This window comes from Aquarana catesbeiana, linkage group LG03 (assembly GCF_042186555.1).
Source record: "Aquarana catesbeiana isolate 2022-GZ linkage group LG03, ASM4218655v1, whole genome shotgun sequence".
Taxonomy (NCBI): domain Eukaryota; kingdom Metazoa; phylum Chordata; class Amphibia; order Anura; family Ranidae; genus Aquarana; species Aquarana catesbeiana.
Window position 1 is genome coordinate 37,183,778 of NC_133326.1, and position 20,041 is coordinate 37,203,818.

General features: G+C 42.4%; 1 long non-coding RNA gene across 1 annotated transcript in view; it reads right to left on the reverse strand.

The window, feature by feature from the left end:
* Positions 1 to 19,828, reverse strand: part of LOC141134425 (uncharacterized) — a 55,223-nt gene extending 35,395 nt beyond the window's left edge. Inside the window, exon 1 of the long non-coding RNA XR_012243142.1 lies at positions 19,637 to 19,828. This is a non-coding gene — a long non-coding RNA (uncharacterized lncRNA). The remainder of the gene's footprint in view (positions 1 to 19,636) is intronic.
* Positions 19,829 to 20,041: the final 213 nt, after the last annotated feature.

Genomic DNA, 20,041 nt, shown 5'->3' on the forward strand with positions numbered 1-20,041 from the left:
ATTTTGGGTTGTCAAGTTGATACAAAAAGCTTACAGGGTGAAGAACATGGAACCTCCATCTTAAGTGAATGCTCATTTGACTAGAGCGGTGTCAGCATTATGGGCAGCGAGGACGAATGTTTCTTTAGAAACAGTATGTAGGGCTTCTTGGTCTTCTCGGCACACATTTCTTAAGCACTATCGTATTGACCCAGCTCTTACAACGGTAGAGTTCAGAAGAAGATCAGTTCATGCAGCTATGTCAGTGTCTAATTAAAAATGTCTTCATTAAGCATTAAACCCACCTGTGTGAGCTAGTTATTTATCACAGGTATGCTGCCATGGAGGCACCAGGAAAACTGAAAATTGTATCATACTTACCGTAATTTTCCTTTCCTGGTGCCTATCCATGGCAGCATATGCTCCCACCCTCGGTATTCTATATTACGGAGAATGTTGGGGGAGGGAATATGTCTTTAATTTATATTATTCACTGGTCCTGAGGGAGGAGTCAAGGCGGTGTTCTATCACAGGTATGCTGCCATGGATAGGCACCAGGAAAGGAAAATTATGGTATGATACAATTTTCTGTTTTTACTTCCTGTACAGCACCTGATATATTTGATATTGTATCAGTTATTATATTGGTAACATTTTACTATGGCTTAATAGTTTTTATAGCTTTATATCTATACATGTAGCAAAATGTATTCATCAAAAATAGTTAGCTAGAACCAATTATGTAGAAAGACTTACTTTTTATTTTCATGAATAGCTCCTTTATACTCTGTTTTACCAAAACAAGATAAAGGATCGCTTTACTTGTTTAGGCTGCTTTCACAGTGTTCCACAGCAAAAATGTGTTAAAAATGCATGCACACTTTTATTTTGTTTTTGCTGCATTTTTGCCACATTTGAGGTGCGCTTTGAATCTGTGAAAAAGGTACACGATAAAATGCACCAAAAACATAACCATGGGTTCATTTTTAATGTGTTTTCCACTCATTTCAATGGAGAAGTGATTTTTTTTTTTTTTTACGGCACCAAACATGCACCAAAAATGCAGCATGCAGGACTTTTAAAGTGATTCTTAAGGTTAAGTTAAGAAACAAACATGTTATATTTACCTGCTCTGTGTAATGGTTTTGCACAGAGCAGCCCAGATCCTCTTCTTTTTGAGTCCCCACCAGCAGTCCTGACTCATCCCCCCTGGCAAATGCCCCTAATAGCAAGCCTATGGGGGCACTTGAGCAGCTCGCTCTAGAGTTGCACTCCTGGGAATGGGCATTGTCCATTCACACACAGTGCGGTTCAGCCCCCTCTCTCCTCATTGGCTCTCTGGCTGTAAATGACAGCAGCGGGAGCCAGTGGCTCCCGCTTCTGTGAGAGCCAATGAGGAGAGAGAGACCTAGGAGAGCCGCTGCTCTCATGCACCTTGCTGGATCGAGATAGGGCTCAGGTAAGTATAAGATTCGGGGCTGGGGGAGGGGGAAGCTGCACCCAGGAGTTTTTTCTACCTTAATGCATATAATGCATTAAGGTAAAAAACCTTCTGCCTTTAGATGCACTTTAACCACTTCACACCCGGCCTATAGACAAATGACGGCCGGGCGATGACTTTCCCATCCTGCCTGGATATCATATGATGTCCTGTCAGGAAGCACCACGAGGCCTATGGCTGATCAAAGTACCGGCTCACTGTTGGTACCATGTGACTGCCGTGACAAATCACAGCAGGTCACGTGACAGTTGTACACAATGGATGGCTTACTTTTATGCCATTCATTGTGTACAATTGTTTTGCTAGCTGTGATTGGTCAATTTGATCACATGGTGAAGACAGACCCAATCACAACCCATCTGTACCATGTGATTAGCTTTGACCAATCACAGCTAATCACAACAAAAACAAGCTGAATGGTTCAGCTTCATTCAGTAAAATGTTTGCTTATAGCAATTTAGTTCAGCAATCATAATATGTAAAAAAAAAAAAAATCCTGAGAGCAGTACAATGTTACTACAAAATTTTAAAAAAATGTAAAAAAATGATAACATATACAGTGGGGATGGAAAGGATTCAGACCCCATTACATTTTTCACTCTTTGTTATATTGCAGCCATTTGTTAAAATAATTTAAGTTCATTTTTTTCCTTATTAATGTACACACAGCACCCCATATTGACAGAAAAACACAGAATTGTTGACATTTTTGCAGATTTATTAAAAAAGAGAAACTGAAATATCACATGGTCCTAAGTATTCAGACCCTTTGCTCAGTATTTAGAAGAAGCACCCTTTTGATCTAATACAGCCATGAGTCTTTTTGGGAAAGAATTTTTTCACACCTGGATTTGGGGATCCTCTGCCATTCCTCCTTGCAGATCCTCTCCAGTTCTGTCAGGTTGGATGGTAAACGTTGGTGGACAGCCATTTTTAGGTCCCTCCAGAGATGCTCAATTGGGTTTAAGTAAGGGCTCTGGCTGGGCCATTCAAGAACAGTCACGGATTTGTTGTGAAGCCACTCCTTCGTTATTTTAGCTGTATGCTTGGAGTCATTGTCTTGTTGGAAGGTAAACTTTCGGACCAGTCTGAGGTCCTGAGCACTCTGGAGAAGGTTTTCATCCAGGATATCCCTGTACTTGGCTGCATTCATCTTTCCCTCAATTGCAACCAGTCGTCCTGTCCCTGCAGCTGAAAAACACCCCCACAGCATGATGCTGCCACCACCATGGGACTGTATTGGACAGGTGATGAGCAGTGCCTGGTTTTCTCCACACATACCGCTTAGAATTAAGGCCAAAAAGTTCTATCTTGGTCTCATCAGACCAGAGAATCTTATTTCTCATCATCTTGGAGTCCTTCAAGTGTTTTTTAGCAAACTCCATGCGGGCTTTCATGTGTCTTGCACTGAGGAGAGGCTTCCGTTGGGCCACTCTGCCATAAAGCCCCGACTGGTGGAGGGCTGCAGTGATGGTTGACTTTCTACAACTTTCTACCATCTCCCGACTGCATCTCTGGAGCTCAGCCACAGTGATCTTTGGGTTCTTCTTTACCTCTCTCACCAAGGCTTTTCTCCCCCGATAGCTCAGTTTGGCCGGACGGCCAGCTCTAGGAAGGGATCTGGTCATCCCAAACGTCTTCCATTTAAGGATTATGGAGACCACTGTGCTCTTAGGAACCTTAAGTGCAGCAGAAATTTTTTTGTAACCTTGGCCAGATCTGTGCCTTGTCACAATTCTGTCTCTGAGCTCTTCAGGCAGTTCCTTTGACCTCATGATTCTCATTTGCTCTGACATGCACTGTGAGCTGTAAGGTCTTATATAGACAGGTGTGTGGCTTTCCTAATCAAGTCCAATCGGTATAATCGAACACAGCTGGACTCAAATGAAGGTGTAGAAACATCTCAAGGATGATCAGAAGAAATGGACAGCACCTGAGTTAAATATATGAGTGTCACAGCAAAGGGTCTGAATACTTAGGACCATGTGATATTTCAGTTTTTCTTTTTTAATAAATCTGCAAAAATGGCAACAATTCTGTCTTTTTCTGTCAATATGGGGTGCTGTGTGTATATTAACGAGGAAAAAAAATTGAAAAAAAAAATTGAACTGATTTGAAATGATTTTAGTAAATGGCTGCAATATAACAAAGAGCGAAAAATGTAAGGGGCTCTGAATACTTTCTGTCCCCACTGTATATATATTTTTTTGTACTGTCACCAGTCAGTGTCCCTGATCAAAGCAGCAGTTATATGATTACGCTGTACTGCACTGATGACAGTATGTAAAAAAAAAAAAAAATTGTATAAAATATATATTTTTTAATTTCCTAATTTTCCCAAAAAATTATGAAAAAAAATTACAACTTTAAAAAACCCTCCATGCCTCTTACTAAATACCTTGGATTGTCTACTTTCCAAAAAGGGGTCATTTGGGAGTATTTCTATTGTCCTGGCATTTTAGGGCCTCAAGAAATGTCTGTCAGTACATCAGGATTGATCAATTTGCAAATACACTATATTACCAGAAGTATTGGGACACCTGCCTTACACACACATAAAGCGCATTTGTTAGATCAGGCACTGGTGTGGTCGAGAAGGCTTGGCTCACAGTCTCCATGCTAATTCATCCCAAAGGTGATGTCAGTCAAGTTCCTCCACCCCAAACTCGCTCATCCATGTCTTTATGGACCTTGCTTTGTGCACTGGTGTGCAGTCATGTTGGAACAAGAAGGGGCCTTCTCCAAACTGTTCCCTCAAAGTTGGGAGTATTAAATTGTCCAAAATGTCTTGGAAAGCTGAAGCCTTAAGTGTTTCCTTCACTGGAACTAAGGGGCCAAGCCAAACCCCTAAAAAACAACTCAACACCATAACCCCCCTCCACCAAATGATTTGGGGGGGTGATCCAATAATTTTGGCAATATAGTGTGGATGAGTGAGTTTGGGGTGGAGAAACTTGACTGACCTGAACAGAGTCCTGACCTCAAAACTGATAGAACACCTTTGGGATGAATTAGAGGGGAGACTGCGAGCCAGGCCTTCTCGTCCAACATCAGTGGCTGACCTCACAAATGTGCTTCTGAGAGAATGGTCAAACATTCCCATAGACACACTCCTAAACCTTGTGGACAGCCTTGCCAGAAGAGTTGAAGCTGTTATAGTGGCAAAGGGTGGACCAACTCAATATTGAACCCTATGGACTAAGACTGGGATGCCATTAAAGTTCATGTGCATGTAAAGGCAGGTGTCCTAATACTTTTGGCAATATAGTGTATATTCCATAGATTGTTGACTCTTTTACCCAGACTAAATATAAACAGATTTGGGTTATTTTCACCAAAGAAATGTAGCAATATACATTTTGGGATACATTTATGAAGAACAAATATTTATTTGCAACATTGTTTAACAGAAACAAAGAAAAAGTGTTTTATTTTCAAAATTTCCAGTCTTTATTTTTGTTTAGCAACAATAAAAAAAACCCAGTGATGATTAAATAACACCAAAAGAAAGCTTTATTTGTGTGAACAAAATTATTAAAATTTATTTTGGGTACAGTGTAGCTTGAGCGCGCAATTGTCATTTAAAATGAGACAGCACTGAAAGCTGAAAATTGGTCTGGGCAGGAAGGGGGTAAAAGTGCCCGGTATTGAAGTGCTTAAAAATGCAACTGACCCACAAGTGACTGGTAGGAAGAGTTCCATAGGGTTTAATGGTCATGCATTTTTCTTCCACTTTTGGTAAGGTAAAAATGAAAGAAAAAACGATCAGCGTGAAAGGGCCCTTACTGCAAAGGTGCACTTCAGTTAAAACTGAAAATCCAAGTCAAAGCCAGTGTTAACTTTTACGTCAAATTTCCACTTAGAGTTTTAGTTATAGTCTTTTGACTAAAATGCCATTTTAGTTGTATTTTAGTCATCTGCATTGCTTTCGCTTTAGTCGTATTTTAGTTGACTAAAATCGAATGGGTTGAGTTAAATTTTAATGCATTATTTCTCTAGAATTGCCAAACATTATATACTTCTGGAGTAAAAATCTAAAAATAAATTTATTCATTATGGTATATGATGGTTCACACTGGGGCGGCTTCAAAGTCACCCGCCTCTCGAGCCGCCCCCTACAGAGCGACTTCAGCGCGGCTTGCAAAACGACTTCTGTATAAAAGTCAATGCAAGCCCCTCCGAAATCTCCCCCAAGTAGTACAGGAACCTTTTTCTAAGTCGGAGCGACTTGAGTTGAATGGTTCCATTGTACTGAATGGAGTGCGACTTGTCAGGCTGACAAGTTGCCTGACAGGTTGCCCCTGTGTGAACCGGCACTTAAAGGGGTTGTAAATCTCCGTGTTTTTTCACCTTAATGCATCCTATGCATTAAGGTGAAAAAACACCTGTCAGTGACCGGGCCCCCAGCCCCACCGTTTTACTTACCTGAGCCCTGGAACTTCAGCCTGCAGGGACACGCTCTTCCTCTGCCCGGGGTTCTCGGCTCTTGATTGGATAGATTGATAGCAGCACAGCCATTGGCTCCCGCTGCTGTCAATCAAATCTAATGATGCGGGTTCCGGGGGCGGGGCCGAGTCATACATTCGGTGGCTATGGACAACGAATGATGGACTCAGCAGCAGGCCCGCAAGGTAACCCCCCCGCTTCTCCTAGGGGGTTATCTGATGTGGGGAGGAGCTGTGAGAGCCACTGAGGGACCCCAGAAGACGAGATACGGGGCCACTCTGCAAAACGAGCTGCACAGTGGAGGCAAGTGTGATATGTTTGTTATTTTTTTTTTTTAAATAAACAAAGCTTTACAATTACTTTAAGGTTTGAACATGCACTACAGACACAGATTTAGCCGTTGTGATATATAATGTCTTTATAAATAAGACCAAGTTTTATAAACAAATATTGTTTTTTGACAAACAGAAATGCAACTTGAAGAAAATATAATAAAAAAAACAAAAACTGTAAACTCTATTGGCTGTAATGCCATTGCACATATTACCTGAATATATTACCAACATTAAATATTAACAAAAAAAAAAAAAAGAAAAGCCTTTGTCTTCAATTTTTTTTTTTTTTTCATTCAGCACCTTAGTAGATGCCCCCTACATAGTCTTATGTGGTAGTGCAGTGCTAATTTTGATGGCAAATTTAAATTTAGACAATAAAAAAACAAAAAAAAAATTAATTAAAGTCCACATAAAGTTCATAAGCTTTCTCAATCTGCATAGTGCAGATTGAGATTTCCATTGTGCAAAATTAAGTGGTAAGTGCAGAAACAGATATTCAGTGCAGTCCGTGCTCCTTTGATAACGTCTCGTGGGAGGGCCGAAACGCGCCAGTGGACCGCGGGTGGTGACGTAATTTCCGGACGGTGAGACGCAAGTCGATGTACACTTCCGTTTTATGTTTTTTAATGCTTTGCAGCGTGTTTTGACATGCGAGTGGATATTATATGTTTTACTGGATTGCATAAACGGAATTAAGCTATATTCCTTCTTTTCTGCCATTTTTTAACACCCATATGAGCGCATATTGAGGACAACTCGAGAAACAGCCAGAAGTTCAACAAAGCCTAGCCATCCGTACTTCACAAGCAAGAAAGACTTCTGTCATGGGAGTCTCTAGAAGCTGGTGAGTGAGTGGGCACGCAGGAAGGTTGCACAGACTGCACTGAATATCTTTTTCAGCACTTGGCACCAGTGGCGGCTGGTGGGTTTTTCATTTGGGGGATGGTAAACAAGCACCCCCTTCCGGACGGCACGGCACTGACAGCACCCTCCTCCCTCTGGGCGGCCCGCGGCGCGACACTGACACCACCCCCCCAGGTGGCCAGCGGTCAGGCACCTACCCAATCTAGGGCTGGCAGGCTGTGGTGTCCTCTCCTCCTCTCCTGGGGTGCAGGCAGCGGCTCCATTGTCTGCTCCTCCCATGGCTTCCTCCGTCCTAAGCGCTAGGCATCCAATAGGGTCCCCCGCCGCTTTAACCTTTCGGGAAACAGGTCTTACGACCCGCCTCTTGATAGGCAGGGAGGAACTTTAGCGTGAAAATAGTGAAAATTCATTCACTATCATCACACAACTGAGTGGGATCGGGGTGCAGAGCACTGCGCCTCAAGTCCACCCTTTTTTGAAGCCTATTAGAGCCTCTGGCTCTAATCGGGTGCTTCGAACCCCCCATGCACCTCTATGGATGGGCCACCACTGCTTGGCACTTTATTTTGCACAATGGAAATCTGAATCTGCACTATGAAGATTGAGAAAGTTTATGAACTTTATGTGGACTGTAATTAATTGTTGTTAATTGATTTTTTATTGATGTTCTAAGTTAGATCATGTTGCACAATGGTTAAACAACTGTGATGTAGTTATATGAGTTTAATGCACACAGAATTTGTCATTGGGTAGTGCTCTTACACTGATCTTCACATTTTTTAATAAATATATACTGTACCTTCCTGTTCTGAGACACAATAAAAAAAATCTGAGGAGGTCTTTCCAAAGTAAGGAACATCCTTTCATAGACAGTTATCACTCAAACAAGATTTCCCATTTAATCCTAAACCAGTGGCAGCTAAAAATTGTAGATTTTTCCTTATACTGTATCACAGTCACAGTGACAATGATATGACAATGATATAGAGTATGAGATAACTAGTTTAGTCTCAGTTTTTGCAGATAACACAAAGATAAGCAGAGTAATAGACTCACCTCAGGACACAGAAATGTTGCAGAATGACCTGAATAAGATAAAGGAGTGGGCAGACAAATGGCAAATGAGGTTTAACCGCTTCAGCCCCGCAAGAATTTACCCCCTTCCTGACCAGAGCACTTTTTGCGATTCGGCACTGCACCGCTTTAACTGATAATTGCACGGCCGTGCAACGCTACACCAAAACAAAATTGAAAACGTCCTTTTTCCCCCACAAATAGAACTTTCTTTTGGTGGTATTTGATCACCTCTGCGGTTTTTATTTTTTACGCTATAAACAAAAAAAAGCAACAGTTTTGAAAAAAAAGCAACATTTTTTCCTTTTTGCTTTAATAAACATCCCCCAAAAATATATAAAAAAACTATTTTTTCCTCAGTTTAGGCCGATATGTATTCTTCAACATATTTTTGGTAAAAAAAATCGTAATAAGCGTTTATTGATTGGTTTGCACAAAAGTTATAGCGTCTACAAAATAGAGGATAGTTTTATGGCATTTTTATTAGTAATTTATTTTTTATTAGTAATGGCGGTGATCTGCGATTTTTATCATGACTGCGACATTATGGCGGACACATCGGACACTTTTGACACTATTTTGGGACCATTGTCATTTATACAGCGATCAGTGCTAAAAAAAAGCACTGATTACTGTGTAAATGACACTGGCAGGGAAGGGGTTAAACATTAGGGGGCGATCAAGGGGGTTAAGTGTGTCCTAGGGAGTGATTCTAACTGTGGGGGGATGGGTTACCACTGACATGACTGCGATCGCTGCTCCTGATAACAGGGAGCAGTGATCTCTGTCATGTCACAAGGCAGAACGGGGAAATGCCTTGTTTACATAGACATCTCCCTGTTCTGTGGCTCCATGACATGATTGCGGGACACCGGCAGACATCGAGTCAATGGGACCAGTCACGCTGTTCGTGGCGGGCGCTTGCCCGCTAGCCCCGCTGTGGTTTGGGACAGAGCAGCCTGGATCCTCCTCTTTTTGGGTCCCCACTGGCACCTCCACTCCTCCCTCTACCAAGTGCTCCCATAGCAAGCTGTTTGCCATGGGGGCACCTGTGTGGGCTCACTCCCGAGTGGCTCACACCAAACTGAGCATGTGCAGCTTGCCCCAAAGACTCTGTTCTATCAGGAGATGGTTTGGGGACAATAAAAGAAGGGGAAGATCAGAGAAGACAGGCTCAAACAGGCTCAAACAGCCTTTTTACACAAGACAGAGGATTAACCCTTTAGGTTCCACAGTGAATATAACAAGCACGCTTTACTGCATATACAGACTGATTTTACTGTTGTGGGTTTAGTAACACTTTTAGTTCTGCTTTCTATTGTAATTACCGTCCTTAGCTCAAACAAATCACATTTAATTTCCTTTGTTCCATATTATGTTTTTTAAATGCACATCGGTGTTCTCTTTCTTCACCCTCACTTATTAAAAAGCAACAAACTGACCAAATCTCTAGAAAAAGGCTGCCAAACTTTATTCTCAAGTCACACAAACTGTTCACAAAACTCTAATTGCAAAAATACTTGGAAAGCTTATTCTTGATAAGATATTGTTTGTTATCTTTGGACTTGTCTGTTTTGGCCAGAACAATGATTTATTGCCCCGCAGTTTGTATTTTTATATGTATAGACTTAACATTTTCCTTTCATTTTAAAGCAAATGATTTTAAAGGAAAATCCCTCAGGATTTCTTAAAAAGTCTAATTTTTTTTATGTGTTTTTCACATGGAAGTAATGCAAGTTATCAGATATTTTTGGCTTAATAGGTTATGATCACATCCCCCAGGGTATGTCTGTATGGCATGCACATATCCAATGTTGTGTTTGTTTGCGTGGAAATAATTTAGACTTGAAATTGAAAATTTGAACTTGAAAATGAAGATTTTGCTGATTGGGACATGCTATGTATTAGCCCTAAGCAACATTTTTGTTCTTGCCCAAAGAGTGTATAAATAATCACAATGAAGTATGCCATCACTATTGCATTTATGTTCCTATGAATTAACAGTAAAGATAAATATTTATATTTTTGCAGAAAAACAAAAATAATAAAAAATAAATTCTTACTGTATTTTGCATAAAAAGCTAATTAAAAATAGAGGCAGAGGCTTGCAAATTCAACATATTAAAAAAACAAACAAACAAGCAAAAAAAAAGATATCAGAGTCCTATACCATACTCCAAAGAAATAAAAAGGAAATGTCAACCAATAGGCTACGTTTCAATCCTTTCATACAATGTAATGGGTCAATGACTTGACTGCTCATGCATGAGCCACAAATCTAAGTCAGGAAAGAATAGAAACATGTTTGTTTTTTGTTTTTTTTATGATAAAATGAGTTTCAAAGATGCATACTGGACATTGACAGTAAATAGTGGGAACATTTCCCTGACAGATCATTTATAATAAAGTAGGGCGCAAAAAATATAAATCATTTTAATTTTAAAGTAGAACTAAAGGCAAAACTTTTTTTTTTCATTTTGGTTAGAGTAGGGAAAGGTTATAACTCCATGTCATTTTATTTTGCCATTTGATTTCCCTTTACTTCCTGTTGCATAGCCAAGACAGGAAGTGAGAGGGAATCCCTGCAAATTAAGGGAATCCCTTGGGGACCTCCTGGTCACCAGAAATAGTGTCCCCTTTGGAAGATTTTCCCTCTATTGTGTTTTAGGGGACAAAATTTGGGATTTTCTTTTACTTTTATTTTCAACTATAATGGTTAACTGTTAAATGGTTGATAAATGGTTATGATGGATTGGTTTATTCGTAACATTAATCACTTACATTCTGTATGTACTGTTGTTGATCGTAAAATACCCTTGCTGGAATCTGTATTATCTGTTCATGCAACCTATAAGAAACTGAATTTAAAATATCTATGATGTATATTGCAACATTGTTGTTTCTATTATATTTTATTGTTTTTCCTTTTTTCCCCCATCAATTCATCGTGAGCATCATGTTGGAAGATCGCCATCTGGTGGTTGTAGCTTCATATAGCCGCCAGACTGTTTGTCCTTCCCATTCCCCCCGCTGTTCCCCTTCATTTCCTGTTCTTGCCTCCGGTCTGCCCTGCTGACCCCAGTGCAGCTGGGGTTGCGCCTCCAGGTCAGCTGGGGATTTAGTCCTTCCACAGCCTTTGGCTGCATGGACACCCAAGGGCTGATTTGCCTTAGTCAGCCCGCCCCTTCGGCCAGGGCCTTCACAGTCTATCCATTCGTCACATACATCAGCCTCTTTTTCCTCCCTCTCTGAATGGGCGGAGTGTGTCTACTCCTCCCCTATTCACTGTCAGGCCCTATACCTGCATCGCGCTCCATTGTCCACTCTCACTGGTACTTTACCATGTGATATGGATAGCGCACGGTATACTGGGTATTGTAGGCACTTGACCACGGTTACTGCGCATGCGCCCGGGCTGCCTTTTATCCGCTCCCGATTGGCTAATTGCTTATGCCGGTCGGGTGGGGGACTCATAAGGCTGTAAAATTTTCACATTCATTTGTTGCTGGTAACGCGCTGTGGTTCGGCTGTTTGATTAAGGTAACACAAACTTTTTTACCCATACGGACTAAATACTTATCTCCTTTCTTTTTATTTAGTTATATACTGTTTGGTGGCTTTCATACTGACTATTAGGGATGAGCTTCGAGTTCGAGTCGAACTCATGTTCGACTCGAACATTGGCTGTTCGCAAGTTCACCGAACAGCGAACAATTTGGGGTGTTCGCGGCAAATTCGAATGCCGCGGAACACCCTTTAAAAGTCTATGGGAGAAATCAAAAGTGCTAATTTTAAAGGCTAATATGCAAGTTATTGTCATAAAAAGTGTTTGGGGACCTGGGTCCTGCCCCAGGGGACATGGATCAATGCAAAAAAAAGTTTTAAAAACGGCCGTTTTTTCAGGAGCAGTGATTTTAATAATACTTAAAGTCAATCAATAAAAGTGTAATATCCCTTTAAATTTCGTACCTGGGGGGTGTCTATAGTGTGCCTGTAAAGGGGCGCATGTTTCCTGTGTTTAGAACAGTCTGACAGCAAAATGACATTTTGAAGGAAAAAACTCATTTAAAACTACCCGCGGCTATTGCATTGCCGACAATACACATAGAAGTTCATTGATAAAAACGGCATGGGAATTCCCCAAAGGGGAACCCCGAACCAAAATTTAAAAAAAAAAATGACGTGGGGGTCCCCCTAAATTCCATACCAGGCCCTTCAGGTCTGGTATGGATATTAAGGGGAACCCCGGCCAAAATTTAAAAAAAAAAATGACGTGGGGTTCCCCCTAAATTCCATACCAGACCCTTCAGGTCTGGTATGGATTTTAAGGGGAACCCCGCGCCAAAAAAAAAAAAAAAAATGGCGTGGGGTCCCCCCAAAAATCCATACCAGACCCTTATCCGAGCACGCAACCTGGCAGGCCGCAGGAAAAGAGGGGGGGACGAGAGTGCAGCCCCCCCTCCCTCCTGAACCGTACCAGGCCACATGCCCTCAACATTGGGAGGGTGCTTTGGGGTAGCCCCCCAAAACACCTTGTCCCCATGTTGATGAGGACAAGGGCCTCATCCCCACAACCCTGGCCGGTGGTTGTGGGGGTCTGCGGGCGGGGGGCTTATCGGAATCTGGAAGCCCCCTTTAACAAGGTGACCCCCAGATCCCGGCCCCCCCCCTGTGTGAAATGGTAAGGGGGTACATAAGTACCCCTACCATTTCACAAAAAAAGTGTCAAAAATGTTAAAAATGACAAGAGACAGTTTTTGACAATTCCTTTATTTAAATGCTTCTTCTTTCTTCTATCTTCCTTCATCTTCTGGTTCTTCTGGCTCTTCTTGTTCTTCTGGTTCTTCCTCCGGCGTTCTCGTCCAGCATCTCCTCCGTGGCGTCTTCTGTCTTCTTCTCCTCGGGCCGCTCCGCACCCATGGCATGGGGGGGAGGCTCCCGCTGTTCTCTTCTTCTCTTCTTCTTTTCTTCTTTTCTTCTTTTCTTCTCTTCTTCTCTTCTTCTTCATTTTCTTCTCCGGGCCGCTCCGCAATCCATGCTGGCATGGAGGGAGGCTCCCGCTGTGTGACGGCGCTCCTCGTCTGACAGTTCTTAAATAACGGGGGGCGGGGCCACCCGGTGACCCCGCCCCCCTCTGACACACGGTGACTTGACGGGACTTCCCTGTGGCATTCCCCGTGACGTCACAGGGAAGTCCCGTCAAGTCACCGTGCGTCAGAGGGGGGCGGGGTCACCGGGTGGCCCCCCCCCTCTGTTATTTAAGAACTGTCACACGAGGAGCGCCGTCACACAGCGGGAGCCTCCCTCCATGCCAGCATGGATTGCGGAGCGGCCCGGAGAAGAAAATGAAGAAGAAGAGAAGAAGAGAAGAAAAGAAGAAAAGAAGAAAAGAAGAAAAGAAGAAGAGAAGAAGAGAAGAAGAGAAGAGCGGGAGCCTCCCCCCCATGCCATGGGTGCGGAGCGGCCCGAGGAGAAGAAGACAGAAGACGCCGCGGAGGAGATGCTGGACGAGAACGCCGGAGGAAGAACCAGAAGAACCAGAAGAGCCAGAAGAACCAGAAGATGAAGGAAGATAGAAGAAAGAAGAAGCATTTAAATAAAGGAATTGTCAAAAACTGTCTCTTGTCATTTTTAACATTTTTGACACTTTTTTCGTGAAATGGTAGGGGTACTTATGTACCCCCTTACCATTTCACACAGGGGGGGGGCCGGGATCTGGGGGTCACCTTGTTAAAGGGGGCTTCCAGATTCCGATAAGCCCCCCGTCCGCAGACCCCCACAACCACCGGCCAGGGTTGTGGGGATGAGGCCCTTGTCCTCATCAACATGGGGACAAGGTGTTTTGGGGGGCTACCCCAAAGCACCCTCCCAATGTTGAGGGCATGTGGCCTGGTACGGTTCAGGAGGGAGGGGGGGCCGCACTCTCATCCCCCCCTCTTTTCCTGCGGCCTGCCAGGTTGTGTGCTCGGATAAGGGTCTGGTATGGATTTTTGGGGGGACCCCACGCCGTTTTTTTTTTTTTTTTTTGGCGCGGGGTTCCCCTTAAAATCCATACCAGACCTGAAGGGTCTGGTATGGAATTTAGGGGGAACCCCACGTCATTTTTTTTTTTTAATTTTGGCCGGGGTTCCCCTTAATATCCATACCAGACCTGAAGGGCCTGGTATGGAATTTAGGGGGACCCCCACGTCATTTTTTTTTTTTAATTTTGGTTCGGGGTTCCCCTTTGGGGAATTTCCATGCCGTTTTTATCAATGAACTTCTATGTGTATTTTCGGCAATGCAATAGCCGCGGGTAGTTTTAAATGAGTTTTTTCCTTCAAAATGTCATTTTGCTGTCAGACTGTTCTAAACACAGGAAACATGCGCCCCTTTACAGGCACACTATAGACACCCCCCAGGTACGAAATTTAAAGGGATATTACACTTTTATTGTTTGACTTTAAGCATTATTAAAATCACTGCTCCTGAAAAAACGGCCGTTTTTAAAACTTTTTTTTGCATTGATCCATGTCCCCTGGGGCAGGACCCAGGTCCCCAAACACTTTTTATGACAATAACTTGCATATAAGCCTTGAAAATTAGCACTTTTGATTATTCATGTTCGTGTCCCATAGACTTTAACGGTGTTCGCATGTTCGAACGAACTTTTTTCCTGTTCGCATGTTCTGGTGCGAACCGAACAGGGGGGTGTTCGGCTCATCCCTACTGACTATATATATCCTGAATTTGTATTTAGATAACCTAGCCTATTGGATTCACTGGGAGGCCTTTTCCCCCTTTTTTTGGGGGTTCCTGTGTTCAGCTCCTTTGACGGTGGGACCCTAAAGTACTGTGCATCTTATTGCGATCATTGGCGTTTTTGCATTGTTATGGTAAGCACCTTTACTTTTACACTTTTGTTGTGAATGCTATATAAAAGATGCCTTTCATTTATAGCTCCATTAGCCCCTCATTAATGCTACCATTGTGCATTAAATTTCTGTTTCAGTTCCTTTGGCTATAACACATAATTTCTGGTCTAAACACATTCAAGCACCTATTTTAACCGACTTAGCACATTTCCTAGCGCTCTTCTTATGTTTAACTATTGGTATGTAATTGAGGCTTATTAGCCTACTTGATTAATAAATAATTATTTTTAGTCAAGCACTATAATCATTATGTTAATCTTCAGTTTCTATAGGCACCCTTTTTGAGCCCTCTGTAGCCAGTTACAGGGTTGGGATCGACTACCATCCCCCACAGCTTAGCGGTCCTTGCCCTATGTCGTTTGGCACGGTATGTCTGGTATTTGGGAGCAGGGTGTTTTGTGGGGGGGGGGGGCGGGGGGTTTTGCTCAGACAAAATTGTGATTTTTCTGTAATATGACTGCTCGCTTGAATTATTTTAGGAGACTTGGGTCTTATAACTAATGTATTTTCTTTTTCCCTCTCTTTAGTGTTTTTATTTTTCTGTATTATTTGCTTATTCCCCTGATGAAGCCAATGTTTTGGCAAAACTAATAGGGATCAACAAACTATCGATCACCTGTCAACATCTCTGGTGTCGGTTAATATCTATATTGTTTAAGCTCATTTTGTCTAATTTAATTGGCTACTATGTATATGTATCAATTATGTATACTTTTTAGATTTGTATATCAATAAAAGTATTTTTTATAATCAGTGTGTTCTAACCTGTCTCTGGCACCGAAATAATCCCACTTTCCCTACCTTTTCTTAGATAATGGTTAACAGTACAAATAGAGAGGGTGAATCTCCCTAATGGGGGCACAGACAGCAATACAAACTGACAGGGGTTCTAATCCATTTCCACTCTGTCCAAAACTTAATAAAAATGTTTAACGTGGCTAGATCATGTATCGTACGGCAGTGGAGAGATACGTACCCTCCCACAATTCTTACATGGGTCACACGAATTGAAGAGGTTAACCATTTAAGGACCAGCCTCGTTTTGGAATTTAGGTGTTTACATGTTTAAAACAGGTTTTTTGCTAGAAAATTACTTAGAACAACCAAACATTATATATTGTTTTTTTCCTTAACACCTTATGCGCGCGAGCTCGTCGGGACGGGGGGTTTTAAAAAAAAAAAACAATTTTATTTTTATTATTTATTTTACATGATTTTATTTATTTTTACAATGTTTAAAAAAAAAAGTGTCACTTTTATTCCTATTACAAGGAATGTAATCCCTTGTAATAGAAAAAAGCATGACAGGTCCTCTTAAATATGAGATCTGGGGTCAAAAAGACCTCAGATCTCATATTTACACTAAAATGCAATTAAAAAAAAAAGTCATTTAAAAAAATTACATTGAAAAAGATGTGCCTTTAAGACGTATGGGCGGAAGTGACGTTTTGACGTCGCTTCCGCCCCGCAGTGTCATGGAGACGAGTGGGCGCCATCTTAGCCTCACTCATCTCCAGGCACAGCAAGGAGACAGACACAATCGCCTCCGCCGCTACCGACAGCTCCAATAAGCGCCGGAGGGCACCGGATCACGGCGGGAGGGGGGCCCCTCTCCCGGAACCGATAAAAGTGATCTTGCGGCGAATCTGCCACAGAGACCACTTTTATCTGAAAGCGGACCGCCGCACGAAAACGGGGATACCGGGGTTATGGCAGCTAGCTGCTGCCATAACAACGATATCCGCCGCCAAACTTTGGACGTACATCGGCGTGCGGCGGTCGGCAAGTGGTTAATAGGATGGAGGATTTATTGTTATCGGCTCAAAATCGAAAGGAGACATACCGTATTTATCGGCGTATAACACGCACCCCAAGTTTAGGAGGGAATTATAAGGAAAAAAATGTTTTAAGGAAAAAAACTTACTTTTAAATGCCCATCAATGCAGCCTTGCACAGCGTCCATCTGCATGCTTGTCCAGTGTCATTTGCAGCCTTGCAGTCATTTGCAGCCTTGCAGTCAGCAGCCTTGGTGTCATTTGCAGCCTTGCAGTCAGCAGCCTTGGTGTCATTTGCAGCCTTGCAGTCAGCAGCCTTGGTGTCATTTGCAGCCTTATCAGTGTCCATTTGCAGCCTTGCAGCTTTGTCAGTGCTGATCTGCAGCTTTCTGTGTCCATTTGCAGCCTTGCTCAGGCTGCAGTTAAACTGCAGTGACTTTTCATTGTCACTGCAGTTTGAAAATGGCGCCGCCGGCGCCGAAATACACAGAGCCGTCCTCGGCTCTTCTCGGCGGCTCTCGTTCACTTTCTGCTCCACTCGTAGTCCCGCCTGGGATGGGCGTGACTGTGAGTGGAGCTATCCGAACCTAGCCGAGTACACTCGGCTAGGTTCGGGCGGCGCTCGAGTGAAGCCGAAAGTGGGCGAGAAGAGCCGAGGACCGGCTCTGTGTATTTCGGCGCCGGCAGTGCCATTTTCAAATCGCGGTTGGCGATTTTGAAGCTCAGTCAGCGGGTGATCGCAGGGGATTGGCGTATAACACGCACCCGCGATTTTCCCCTGATTTTAAGGGGAAAAAAGTGCGTGTTATACGCCGATAAATACGGTATTTAGAAACTCTTTGCTCCTGAGAGTATTTGAAAAAGAGAGGAGTGTGGGGCCTTGGGGGTGACCTCACTTCTGTGGATGATGGTATAGTAAACTTGCCTTTTCCTAGGTACGTCTCCCCGCCAACTCCGACTCCCTCTCCCCTATCAGTGTTGTTTTTTTTAGGAATTCTTTCCCTCATGGGGCTTCTTACAATTCTCCTTTTGCCTCTTCAGATATGTAGAGGTTTTTCTTCTTAGTAAAGTATGTTGTCAGGGCATACGAAGCAGGTCTAACGGAAGAGAGAATGGGGACTATCTCAAATAACTAGTTATTGTTTTTTCTGTAGATGTATTTAAGATAGGAGTAATGCTGTTAACTGGAGTTTGAATGGATTCGTTGGAACTCATATGCTTGATGGATTAATGAAATTCTTTATTTCTCTATATGTATGACAACTAAAATAAAATAAAGAAATAAAAAAAAAATGTTTTGCTTTAGTTATACTTTAAACTCTAACTTTTCTAAGTAAGTATTTATGAAAGACAGGGGACTTTGTTTTAAGCCCTGACATATACAGTGTTATAGTGGTAAGCAAGGTGAAGCGCAGTAATGTGCATTTGGGTTCACATCCTATTAAATCCTGCAAAGGACAGGCACATATTATTGGATGTTTAAAAAAACAAAATCACTTCACTCAACATTTTTTTTATATCAGGTAGACAAGTATAGGCAGGGTTAGTGTGAAGGTAATTTTTATAATTTATTTCATTGTTTATAAGGGTGAAAAAAAGACACAGGCCCATTCAGGTTAATCTGTATGTGTGTTTTTTACTCTAACAATTTCCATAGGCCTGTAAATTTTCCTTTCTCAGAAGTACATCTAGAAGTAGCATGTTGGCTAAATGGTTAGCATCTCCACCTAGCAGTCCTAGGGTCATTGGTTCAAATCCCAACCACAACACTACATGCCTGGGGTTTGGCTGCTCCCCCTGTGCATTTGTGGGTACTCTGGTTTACTCCTGCACTCCATGCTGGACATACTAATAGGTTAAAGTGGTTGTAAAATCACCACTTTCTGTTTAGCTCAATACAATCTACATAGTACAGTAAAACCTTGGATTGTGAGCATAATCCACTCCGGAAACATGCTTGTAATCCAAAGCACTTGTATATCAAAGCAAATCTTCCCATAAGAGATAATGGAAACTCAAATGATTCGTTCCACAACCATTTATTCATAAGTCCTTCAGTTTATAGTCCATATAAAAAGATTATAGCAATATGATAGGTTGTGTAACCATAAAATGTCCATCCACAAATAGAAGCCTCCACAAGGGGATTAGAAGCAAAATCCAGCAGGAGCTACACAGTATAAAAGAGAAGAGAGGCGCCTCTAAGTGTAGTAATATGGTTACATTTAATGAAGGTACAGCATTTAGCAACTCACATGGTTGATGATTAAAAGAGGCACGTCTAAATATGCAGGGATCTGGGTAAAGCGGTTCACATAGACCGGCTCTCACTGCTGTCAGTCTGCAATCATGACCAGGAAGACTACCCTGCAGTAGAGCGATCTAAAAACGAGGTTTGAGGCGCTCGTGGAGCTGAACGTGGAACGGACGATGCCTATGGCAGTGCAGAGATGGTCTATGTGGATAGCTTTACCCCGGATGCCTGCATACTTAGATGTGCTGTTTTAATCATCAACCATGTGAGATTCTAAATGTTGTACCTTCATTAAATGTAACCATATTGCTACACTTAGAGGCACCTCTCTTCTCTTTTATACTCAGTTGTGACATGACACTACTCTTATATCAAGACATCGCTTGTATATCAAGTCACAGTTTTGTAAAAAATGTTGCTTGTCTTGCAAAACGCTCTCAAACCAAGGTTTTACTGTACTGGCAGCTAATCACTGCCTGTGAAATTTTACTTACTGGTTCTGTCTCTTCAGAATCTGTCCTGCAAACTTTAGTGACGTCATCGGCGCATGCACAGTCCATCCGTTCTTTCATGGCACACTATGTGTGCCGTTTCTGTATCCTCAGCATGCTGTGTCATTTCTTTCCCCTGTAAACGGCACAGCACAGAATCATTTGATATGTGCCCTTCTCTTCAGCTTCCTGGTTCTCCCCTTGTGACTGTATGAGACGTCACACAGGGGGAGTGAACCAGGGCATCACAGAGCAAGTAGAGCCATACAAAAGTTTATTTCTGAATGGAAATAAAGCAGTGGTTTTTCGATGGAAATTATGCTTAATTTTAGACACGATTGCTATTGTGCATGTGCAAAATTTAGGCAAGGGGACAAAGGAGGGGCGGAAATGACGTCCACACAAGAG